Source organism: Balaenoptera ricei, chromosome 6, assembly GCF_028023285.1.
Source record: "Balaenoptera ricei isolate mBalRic1 chromosome 6, mBalRic1.hap2, whole genome shotgun sequence".
Lineage (NCBI taxonomy): Eukaryota > Metazoa > Chordata > Mammalia > Artiodactyla > Balaenopteridae > Balaenoptera > Balaenoptera ricei.
The window spans coordinates 116,398,060-116,409,681 of record NC_082644.1 but is presented as its reverse complement, the minus strand read 5'-3'; the positions used below and the strand labels follow the sequence as shown (position 1 = coordinate 116,409,681).

General features: G+C 55.8%; 1 long non-coding RNA gene across 3 annotated transcripts; it reads right to left on the bottom strand.

Annotated features, from left to right (window-relative positions):
- Positions 1 to 310: 310 nt before the first annotated feature.
- Positions 311 to 11,383, bottom strand: LOC132367991 (uncharacterized). Of its 3 annotated transcripts, none has more exons than XR_009503903.1 (4): positions 11,254 to 11,383; positions 8,041 to 8,237; positions 2,398 to 2,764; positions 311 to 560 (listed from the first exon to the last, which is right to left on the bottom strand). It is a non-coding gene; the product is annotated as an uncharacterized LOC132367991 (long non-coding RNA). The 3 variants fall into 3 exon arrangements; XR_009503904.1 differs by lacking the exon at positions 11,254 to 11,383 and adding an exon at positions 8,529 to 8,573; XR_009503902.1 differs by lacking the exon at positions 11,254 to 11,383 and having other exon boundaries at positions 8,041 to 8,470.
- Between the last annotated feature and the right edge of the window lie 239 nt (positions 11,384 to 11,622).

The following is an 11,622-nucleotide window of genomic DNA, read 5'->3' as shown; positions in this document are numbered from 1 at the left end:
GGCTTACCTGCTCCTGAATCATAAGAAAGCGCCGGGGCTTCCCTGGTGGCGCAGTGGTTAAGAATCTGCCTGCCAATGCACGGGACACGGGTTCGAGCCCTGGTCTGGGAAGATCCCACATGCCGCGGAGCAACTAAGCCCATGAGCCACAGCTACTGAGCCTGCGCGTCTGGAGGCTGCGACAGTGAGAGGCCCGCGCACCTCGATGAAGAGTGGCCCCCACTTGCCGCAACTGGAGAAAGCCCTCGCACAGAAACGAAGACCCAACACAGCCAAAAATAAATAAATAAATAAATAAAATTAAAAAAAAAAAAAGAGAAAGCACCGGTTTACTGAGAGATTAGTCCATGCCAGGAGGCCTTTTAGGCCCTGTACAGTTGTCAGCTCACTGAATCCTCACTAGCACATGAGGTTCAGAGAGGTTAGGTAACGTGCCCAAGGTCACACAGCCTGCCCATGTCTTAGCCATGGAAATCTGTCTTTAAGGTCCAAGTTTTTCCATTTCCTCAAGGTCAAAGCCAAGGTCTGTAGGTCTTCTCCTCTCCTGGCAGGGCAGTGAGCTACAGAAAAAAAAACACTGGGTTCACCCTGTCACCTCAGACACACCCCTTTCCCTCCCTGGGCCTCAGCTCTCTCATCTGCCAAATGGACTTCGTTCAATTTGAGCATCCTGCAGAGGCCCTCGGCAGAAAGAGGCCTAGTGGCCAGACAGGGACACAGTGAGAACAGTGGGGACAAGAGCCCAGCCAGGGCTGGCCACAGAGCACCCCCCGCCCGGCTGCCCCCGCACTGCAGACAGCTCACGGGGCAGTGAGGGGGCGTCCTCTCTGACCCCAGCAGCTCCAGTAGGACCTGGGTGGGTATCTGTTGCCCATCTACCCCCTGTTCTCCATTCCCCACTCAATCCCGGAGATCAGTCGCTCTGCCCAGGCCAGGAGTAGAAGGCAGTGGAGATAAGCAGGGGAGGGGCTAGGAGAGGTGCAGGGGCTGGGGTGGGAGGGCGGGTAGGGGGGGGCCCTCTGACCCTCCCCCTCGTGCTGAGCTCTAACTTGGAGGCCCCAGCATTTCATAGAAACTTCTCCCATGGGAATCATCAGAGAGGCGCTCAGGCATCCTGCTTCTCTTTGATAAGGGAGAAGAGGCGCAGGAGCGGGGAGGGGTCTGCGTCTGCTGTGAGTGCTCACAGCTTGGGGACGGGCTGCAGCAGGAGAGTCAGGTGGGAGGGAAACACGGACGCCACATGGGCAATGGCCACGGGGCCGCGTGTGCACGAAACTCTGAATGCATAGAGGATGCCGAGCAACTCGCCGGGAGGGTGGTTCCCAGAGCAACTGACAACTGACTGGGGTCTGAGAGCAGCGTGGAGAGGAAAGGGCGCTCCTGGCAGAGGGCACAGCACGAGCAAAGGCCCAGCGGCCTGACATGAAAGAACATGGCGTGCTGGGAGGACAGAGCAGCTCGGTGCAGTCGGAGTGGAGTCCAGTGGCTGGAGCTGATGAGACAGGAGAGGCAGACCTGGCTTCATGCGGTCAAGGCCTTCTGTGCCATGCTCTGCCAAGTCTTCGAGTCAATAATGACAACAATGCCATCTGCTATCGAACAGTTATCATGTGTCCAGCACCACGCTAAGCCCATCGCAAGCACTGAGGCTCACTGACTCCTCCAGCAATCCCATTACGTGAATACTCTTATCATCCCCATGGACAGATGAGGTAACTGAGGCCCAGAGAGGTTAGGTAAGTGGCTGGTGGTCACACATCTGACAGTGGCTGGTCTGGGACTTGGATCCAGGCTCCCAGTTCTCACCCAGCAGCATGTGCCGCCTCTAAGGAGTTCGGACTTCACCTTAACGCAGCTGGGAACCACGAGGGATTTTAAAGGGGAGTGGGTGGGTCATACAGTCTTGATGCTCCAAAACCCCGAGTCAGGCTTGTGGAGACTTGCAAGGTCTGTTTTCGAGGACCACTGGTGGCTCCAGGCCTTCCAGGGATCTGCCCCTGTCTTTCTTCTGCTCTTTGCTGAACACCGGGGTTTGGCCTGAGTCTTCTGCCCCCAGCTCACTCTCCCTGGGGCCGGGGGGCCATCACTGCCAGGGACACAGACTCCCACCAGTCAGGGCTCTCAGCCCCTCCAACCCTTCCTGGGTCCCCACATTGCCCACTCTCTTCCCTCTTTCCTTCCTCGCTCAGGGATGGCATCTATGGGGTACACCTGGGAAGTGACCCACAGTGGAGCTGAACAACCCTCAGAACGAACCCAGCAGAGGTGGCCTCCCCTCGGGTGCTGTAGCAGCCCCACGCCCCTTCCCCACTTCCTTCCCAGCCTCCAGCTGCCCTCGGAGGGGTAGGGTCTCGGACACTGCCAAGAGTACTGGAGAGTTCCTTTCCACCATCTTACCTCCAGAGGTTCTCTTTCATTCTCTCCCTCACCCCAACCCCTGCCAAGGGCCTCAGCATTACAGACATCAGACGACAGCAGATTTGGGAAACTCTTCAGGATTTACCCTGTCTGTCCTCCTTATTGTGCACGTGGAGAAGCTGAGTTCCAGACAAGGACAGTCAGCAGAGCAGCTGGGGACCGGCTTTGCTGGGCTCCTGGTCTCCCACCCCGCCATGCATTTACTGACAGCCTTGTGTTTTCATGTAGGGGAATATCACATTTGATCCTCACGTCCACCCAGAGCAGGAGGAGTTCAAACAGGAAGGCTGGGCTGTCCTGCTCTAGCTCCTTCTGTCTCTAAAACTGCGGAGTCTCCTATCAGCATCTGTAAAAAGAGGCAGGCAGTAGGTCAATGACTTGTCCAAGTTTGTGTACCAGGCTAGTCACAGTCAAAAGGGTCTCCTGTCTGAGGTTCTTCCTGTTCTTCAGTGTTAAGACTGGCAAATACACTGGTCTTGCTTCCCTTTCTGTGCTCATGGCAGACATGACTAATTGATCACAGCACTCTTTCCCTATAAGCCTCACAATCCTTCTCAACACAGGCTTTACCAAGTGTGGAGTTGGCAACCAAGGTGACACCTGTTCACCACTCTTCCTAGATTTTAGGTCTAGTCTGATCTTGTATCTGTCCCAGCACCTGGCCTGGGGCCCAGTACACAGCACAGGTCACAGTGATAAACATTTGTTGAGTGAGTGAGTGAATAAACGGTGACTGTTGAATGAATAACACCTCCCAAAGCCAGTCCCCCGAGACCAGCTCCCTTCATTGTAACAACACGACCATAACAATAATAGCAATGACCCCAACATCTGAGGTTCCCTGAGTCCTCTAAGGCTCTTCAACCGACTTGAGGGACCACCTGGGAAGTCATCTCCCTTGGCCACACGTCACCTGGTCTCCTGCCTCCTGGTCCAGCACTTTGCCCCAGCCCCCCAGCCCCCCAGCCCCAGCTTGTCTTTCATTCTCTGGGTCAGTTAAAGTAGACCCGGGCCTCCATCTGGGGACTTGAAGGGTGTTGAGGGCAGGTCCTAGGGACTAGGGTGGGAACAAGTTAATTAGGAGCTTCCTCATCCTGCTTAGAATTTTAGAATTGCAGAATAGGGGAGATCATAGGGCCCTTATTTGTACAGGTTGGGAGAGAGTGACCCTCTGGGGGGGGTGATCTGCCCAAGGTCACCCAGAGAGTTTGGCTGAGGTGGGTCTGCAGAGCCCAGTGTCAGAGTCCCCACGATGCCCTCTCATCTCCTGGCATCCTGTGCGTGCATAGTTAGTTATGTCTTTTTTAGAATTTGAGGCCCTCGGAGGGAGGGACACTAGGCACCTAATGTAAGGTTTGGCTTAAGATGGGTGCTCAATAAACAATGGATGGATGTAAGGAAGGAGGAAAGGAGGGAAGGAAGGAACGAAGGAAGGAAGGAACGAACGAAGAGTGGGAGGGAGAGTGGGAGGGAGGAAGGAAGTGAGTGAATGAGTAGGTGGATGGATGGGTTGGTGGAAGGATGGAGAGAAGGATGGGAGGGAGGAAGGATATGTGGATGGATGGATGGATGGATGGAAGGGCGGGTGGATGGGTGGGTGGGTGACTGGATGGATAAAAGGAAGAAAGAAAGGGTGGAATGAGTGATGGGTGACTGTCCCCTACATGGGAGGCATCCAGTGACTCAGGGTGAGAGGACTGACTTTGACACAAGAGCAGGCAGTTCGCCCATGGCCCCTCCCCCTCCCCAGCATTTTCATTAGGACCCGTCTACTGCACCTGGCTCCTTGGTCCCTGCCCCGGGAAGATACAGATGTCTCTTCTGGCTTCATTAAGGACCTATTAACCCAGGTCCTCTCATGCCTGGGTTATAGAAGCAGCTCTGAGCAGGGCTAACGATGTTGTCACTGCAGACCTTGGTGGAGAGCCCCACAGGGGCTCCAGTGGGGAGGGCCAGGAACCTGGGGTTACATCAGGGACTTTAAAGCCACACAGACCTGCCTGGTTTAATCCCAGTTCCCCTGCTAATTGGCTATGTGGCCTTGGGCAACTCACTTCCCTTCTCGTGCATCGCAGCTTTCTCACCTGTAAAATGGGGTAATAAAGTGCTTGTTTGACAATTCATTGAGCTAATGCATGACATCACCCAGCACGGAGTAAGTGCTCGCTACAACCAGTGACATCCTGAGGACCCTCTGGGAGCTGGGCAGGGAGGAGCGCTCATTACACATCGGCCATCTGGTGGGACAGGCAGGTGCTGTGACCATCCTGAGTTTATGGAAGAGGAAACTGAGGGTACCGGGATGATTAAGTGCTTGGCCAAAGCCTCACTGCCTGGAAGGGACAGGGCCAGGATTCACATGGAGGCAGTGGACGCCACAACTGGGCCATTTCCTGCCTGGCTACAGAGTGGGAACAAAGCCTGGGGCGGGTGGGTGGGGCTGGTGGGGTGCCTCTCCCACCAGTGCCTTGAAGTGACAGCACAGCAGAGGGGAGGAGGAGCTGGGACAATAGCGGAGATTTATGGCTTCCAGCTCGATTAACGGCACCATCTGGATGCCACACGTCCACCTGGAAGTATAAGGGACCCCAACACTTCCGTATAAATATAGCAGGGAGGGACAAAAACAGTGGGAGAACTGGTGTGAGCTGCCAGGTTGACCACAGGGCCTGTGTGGGGCCCACCTGGCTCTCCTAAAGCAGATGTACCCCTGAGGGTATCTCCCACCGAAAGGGCTGGGTCCCTACCAGTCTCAGGAGAGCCAGAATGGCTGAAGCCCAGGGTGCAGATGCAGAAGGAGGGCTGGGGTCCGAGCCACAGAAAAGGTCAGAGGATGAGCAGGAAGGTGGGGAGAACGGTAGTAATACAAACAACCCAAAGCTTGATCTCGGGGTGCAGGACAATCTGACCAACTTTGCGTTCTGGACCACCTTCTAGCTGGGTAATCCCCAGCAAGTGATTTCACCTCTCTAAGGCTCTGTCCGCTCACCTGTGAAACTGGGATCACCATGGTACTAACCTCTCAGGGTTGTTTGAAGGCTAAATTAGATAAAGAAATGCACAGACCTTGGGGTAGTGCCTGGCACAGAGTAAGTTCCCCATCAGTGGTTGTTGTGATTATTATCTTCCCATTTGCCAGATGGGAAGACTGAGGCCTCAAGAAGGTAAGTGACTTGCCTCAGATTGTATAGTTGGTTGGTGGCAGAGCCTGTGCCAAAGATGGACCTCAGGGCCCAAGGCGGCAATCCTGAGTCATACCAGGGAGAGTGGTAAACCTCTTCCAGCTCCAATAAGAGCTGCCATGTTCTGAGCACCTACTCTGTGCCTGGCGCCGTGCTAAGAGCTTTTATGCATAACTTAATGGAACCGTCACAACTTTCGAGGTAGGCACTGCATTGTCCTTATTGTCCAGAGCTACAAGCTTTGGGGGGGGCCAAGGCTGTTCACCACCAGGACTGGTTCTGAAGCCCTGCACATGCTACTGCCCTCTGAACAGAGGCGGCAGCTTGTCTTTATTGTACCAACTGCTCCTAGCTCCCTTCCATGTATTTCTTTCATCCTCCAAGAAGACGAGGGATAAATATGATGGTAAGTCGGCCATGGTGGACCTGAAGTGTTCTGATCATCAGTCAAGCCTCCCCTTCAGGGCTGGGGCCCCTCTCCCGCATATCAAAAGAGGGAGGGAAGAGGGGGCAAGGAACATCACTCCAGCCCCTCCCACTCTCCTTAGCTCTGCCCACGCTGAGTGGCCAGAAACCCATCAGCCTGCACAAGGCCACACCGGGGAAGGAGGCTGGATGGTGGTGGGGTGGGGAGGAGATTTGAAGCAGCAAGTCCCCCTCTGCGCGCACACGCGCTCCCTACATTCCCATCTGGTCAGCCTGGATGCTGAAAATCTAAGTCAGCCCCATACAAAAAACAAAAGCTTCTCATTTCCATTATAGAAAACCTCAGAGACCTGGGCTGCTCTGCTTGCCTTCTCTTTTGGCCAATGTGGCCAGGGCAGGGGCTGGAGAAATGACAGAGGTCCTGGCCAGGGGAGACAGGTTCGAGTCCTTGGCCTGGGCCCTCGCTGGGGCCATACCCTGGGGAGCAGCCCAGAAAGCCTGGCACCCACTGACACCCCCCTGCCTGCCAGGAGCTGTGCCAGATGGGGAGGCTCTGGCTTCTGGCCTCCGCCCCAGCACACAGGCCCCCTGACTTGTCCTCCTGGGACCTCCTGGCCTGTCCATCCGAGATGACCCTTCCTCCTTCCTCACAGAAGCCCAGACCTCTGACCCTTATTAAAAACAAACAAAATCTGGAGAGAAAAAAATCCTGCACAAACAGCCTCAGAGATGTTCATGTCCCCTCCCTCCCCCCAACACACACACACACACACACACACACACACACACACACACACACGCTGCCTCAGACGTGCAAGGCTGCAGCCAGGCTTCCACATAAACAAGTTGTTGCCGAGTGGCTTTTGTTTATGAAACATTTAGGTTTCCCTCAACTTTTTTTTTTTTTGGTGGGGTGAGGGGCAGGGGGCGGACTGTTCATAGTTTTCTGGTGAACAGAGAGTGGAGAGGGAGCCTGGGGCTTGGCAGGATTTTATTTCTCCCTCTGTGATCTCTGCGGGTTAGAATCTGGGGAAGGTGATATGAGGGGAAAGGGAGCAGGCAACACAGAGGTGGGGGGACCTCTGGGCATCACCTGGAAAAAGTCCCCCCTCTCCCGATGGGGAGGTCAGGCTCAGAGAGGGCTTCAGGCAGCCAAGGTCAGCCCCGGGGCCTAGTTAGACCATCCCAGGCCGGGCCTCCGGGAGGGCAGGGCCGGTGTACCGCGTCCCCTCGGCGTCCCGCACGCGACCCAGCGCCTAGCGCTCAGAAAACATTTGGGACCGCTGGCTGACGTGTCCCTCCCCCTCGGCACCCCGCCTTCAACGCCTGGAAACCAGCGAATCCGCCAGGAACAAAGGCGGGGCTGCTTTACAAAGGCAAACAGCAAACACTTTTGCTTTTTTTTTTTTTTTCCCACCCAAGCCCGGCGGTCAGGCAGGTTTGGGGTCCCGGCGGCGCCGGGGCTGGTTACTCCCGCGGCCGTCGCGCGGGGTCGGCCCGGGGCGCATGCGCGGGCCGGGGCGCAGGAGGCCGCCGCCGCCCGCGCAGCCTCGCTCCGGCCGGTCTCCGTGGCAACGGGCTCGCGGGGGGAGGGGCCGGGCGCGCTGGCCGCGGCGGCTGCTATTTCTGCCGCTTCCTGTTCCTCGCGGCCACGTCGCCATGGCAACGCTGTTACTCACCGCGGCCGCTTCCCGGCTCGGCTGGCGCGCGTGACCCCGGTCGCCCGCGCCCCCTCGTCTCTCACTTGCTGTGCTCCCGCTCTCCCCCCGGCGTTCTCCCCCTCCGGCACGGGGCCCCCTCCCGCGCGCCCCGTTTTCCCCTCCTCCCAGCCCCGCCCCGCCCTGCCGGTGCCCGCGGCCGGGGAGCTAGAGAGGGAGGGAGATTGATGGGGGACGCCTATTAAGAAACATTGTAACCGTTTCCGTTTTTATTACGTTGACAAGGGAGCGTTATTTACTGTTATTGTTTGCCGAGCTGGCCGCGCCGGAGCGCGGGCAGCCTACCGGGAGCTCACCTTTCGGGCGGTCCCGGGGAAGTCGCGGGTGGGAACGGGAGGCGGGCGCTGGGCAAAGATCTGGGGCGGCGAGGGGGCGCCCCGGGCAGCCCCGGCCTGTGGGGTTCTCTCCTCGCTCCTTCCCCCAGCCAGCCCGGCTGACCCCCTCGCGGGCCGTGTTTTCGCGGGGAGAGACTGCAGAGGCCGGGTGACTCGTGCTGAAGGAGAAAAGGCAACAAAAAATAAAAAAGGAACAGATGACTTCATTCTCGGGAAGGCTCCGTCCTACGTGGACCAATTTCCTGGGGACTGTGGTGGAACGGCCCCGCTGCCGCTGGAAGCACTCAAAACTAAACCAGATAAAGACCAGAAAATTCTCAGCCTTGTCTGAACCCAGCAAGGGCAGGCTGGCGGCGCGTGAGCCCTGGGTGTGCCCGGGAGGAGGGCCGAATTCCTCCACCGGCCTGGGGCTTGGCTTCCAACAAACCGCCCCACTTAGACTCCTGTACCCTGAGAGGGTGAGCAACTGGCCCAGGGTCACACAGCCAGTTTTCATTCTGCTCAAACACCTGCGGGGACAAAACCAGCAGAGGCAGGGGAGCAGAGCCAGTGCTTGGACTCAGGGCCTTGGAAGAGGGCGAGGCTCAGCTGGAGGCCCGGCGAGGGGAGATTAACTCGGCGGGTGTAAACCCTGGCTGGTCTGACTCCGGCTTACCCCACCGGGAGCCCTCAACTTGGGGGGGTTTGTCTGGGGTGTGTCCAAGGGGATCAGATGGGCCTGAAGGATGCCCCACCCCCGAAGTCCCTGCTGGGATGTTAATCTCACCTGCTAATTAAAGTTTGCAATTCTGTCCCTAACTTAACTCCCCACTCTTGAATAATTATTAGCTGAAATGCACAGTTGTGCTCTGGACAGAGAAGCAGAGGAAAAAGCCAGAGGAAAAAGGCCTGAGTTCATACTATAAAAAGGACTTTAAAAAAATGTTTATACTTATAAACAAACGACCCCTAATGAACAGACCAGGTTTGGAAACTGAACTTTCAGAGACTCTCCTCAGGCTGTTTTGTGTTTTTTTTTTTTCCCCTTCCAAGGGCAGGAGGCTTGGGGTTTGGTCACTGCAGCCTCTCCCAGTCTCTTGGCCTTAGATGATCAACAAGGGCTTTTTTGGCCCCAGGATGGTTTCTGCATACTCTGGAGTCTAGCGTGAGGGCCAGTTCCCCACTAAGGCCTGGGGTGTGGCAGCAAAATCAAGTTATCTTCAGCTCTGTTCCCAGCATCCACGCAGAGCTCTCAGCTTCAGAGCCCTCCCTGAACGTATGAATCAAAAGTCTTGAGCTGCAAGAGAAGACTGTACCCGCTCCCCCTAGTCCTTCCTCAGCAGCTTGCTGCCAGCCTGGTGGTGTGGAAAGGCAGAGGGAAAGGTGGGAAAACAGCACCACCCTTCCCATCTCTATCACCAGCCCTTGCCGCCAGCCTTCCAAGCAAACCCATCTCTGGCAGTAGGTAGCAGGTTTAGAGAGTTGAGCTGGTGTGAGAGTTGTACCCATGGGCAGCGTTTGAATAGAACTGAGTTGTCAGATGACACCCAGCATCACAGAACTTCAGAGCTGGGAGGATCTTGGAGATTATCCACACCAACTGCTTTCCTGTTTTACAGATGGGCAAACTGAGGCCCAGAGAGGGGAAGAGACCTGACTACTACTAACTAGTGGCAGAACCTAGACCAGAACCCAGGGGCCTTGCCTCCCATTCGGGTGCTCATTGCCCCACTCTGATTCTTCCATGGAATTATCTGTACGATCAGAAGTTCGGGAACAGGGTGGGGGTGGGGCAGGACAACTATGGTGAGGCAGGAGGCACTGAAGTCAGACTGCCTGGGTTTTAAGGGAGACCTTAGACAAGTGAATTCTTCTCTCTGAGCTTCAATTTCCTCATGTGTTAAATGGGGATAATAACAGTACCCGCCCTACCTTTGTCTTAAGGAATAAAAGAGATGGTACAGGAAAAGCACCTGGACTAAGGCCTGGTACATACTAGTACTTAACTGATGTTGGCAATGATGCTGTTGGCAGTGGTGATGCTGGTTGTTGTAGTGGGTTGAATGGTGGCCCCCGCAAAAGATATGTCCCCATCCTCATCCCTGGAACCTGTGAATGTGACCTTATTTGGAGAAAGGTTCTTTGTAGATGTTAAGGATATTGAGATCCGATCATCCTAGATTACCCAGGTGGGCCTCAATGTCATCACAAGTGTCCTTATAGGAGACAGAAGGCAAGGACACAGAAGAGGAGAAGGCCGTGTGCAGGCTGAGGCAGAGATGGGACCAATGCAGCCACAAGCCAAGGAACACCTGGAGCCACCAGAAATTGGAATAGAAAGGAAGGATTCTTCCCAGAGTCTCGGGAGGGAACACAGCCCTGCTGGCACCTTGATTTCGGCTTTCTGGCCTGCAGAACTCAGAGAGAATAATCTTGTTTTAAGCCACCAGGTTTGTGGTGATTTGTTATGCAGCCACAGGAAACTAATACAGTGGCGATGCTGGCTTCGATGCCACAGTGATGATGATGGTGGTGAAGGTGATGCTGATAGTGACTGCCTAACAAAGTATCACAAACTGGGTTCTAGGGAAGGAACCATCCCCGGCCTCTCTCCTGGCTTCTGGTAGCTCAGGCATCCCTTGGCTTGTAGACGCATCACCCCAATCCTCCAATCCTCTGTCTTCACATGGCATTCTCCCTTCACATTGTCTTCCCTCTGTGTGTATCTGTCTCTGTGTCGACATTTCCCCTTTTTATAAGGACAGCAGTCTTATTGGATTAGGTCCCACCCTACTGACCTCATCCTAATTTGATTACCTCTGTAAAGACCCTATCTCCAAATAAGGTCACATTCTCAGGTACTGGGGAGTTAGGACTTCAACATATCTTTTGGGGGGACACAGTTCACCCCCTAACGGTGGTAGTGATGGAGTTGATGGTGGTGATGGAGATGAGAGTGATAGTGACGGTGAAGGTAATAGGCCTCAGCCCTGGACCCCCCAAAGTCTGCAGGAGCTCCTTAGGGAGCTGTGGTCAGTTCCCAAGGCTTTCTGGAGCTCAGGAGTGTTCTCTGCAGTGAGGAGCTGGGTTGGAGTGTCCAGCTGAAGGAGCAGAGAAATAAGATGATTCCAGGACATCACTGCCAAGTTAGCGCCATGGGAAGAGCCAGACACCCTTCCGGAAGCGCTGCCATACCTGCTGCGAGGCCTCCAGCAAACCTTTTAACCTCTTGGCCTTGGCCTCGGGTTGGGCCTGCTGTTACAGAAGACGCTGCTTCGCTCCAGGGTGCTGAGAATCTGGGATTCCAGCGCCGCGGAAGTAGGAGCCCAGCCGCCTCAGGCCAGGGGGTTGCATCCGGCGAGTGTGCAGCAGGAAGGAGGGGCAGGAGAGCGCTCCCACTGGCTCCCCCGGGGGCCTGCGTCCTCCCTCCCACGGTAGAGTGCATGCTATTTTTATACACAGCTAAGCCGGTGCTGGTCTCCTGGCCCCTCCCAGCTGCCAGAAACCTCCCTGAGGGCAGGGACCGTGGGCTGCTGACGCGTGAGTTGGTCCTCAACATGTGCG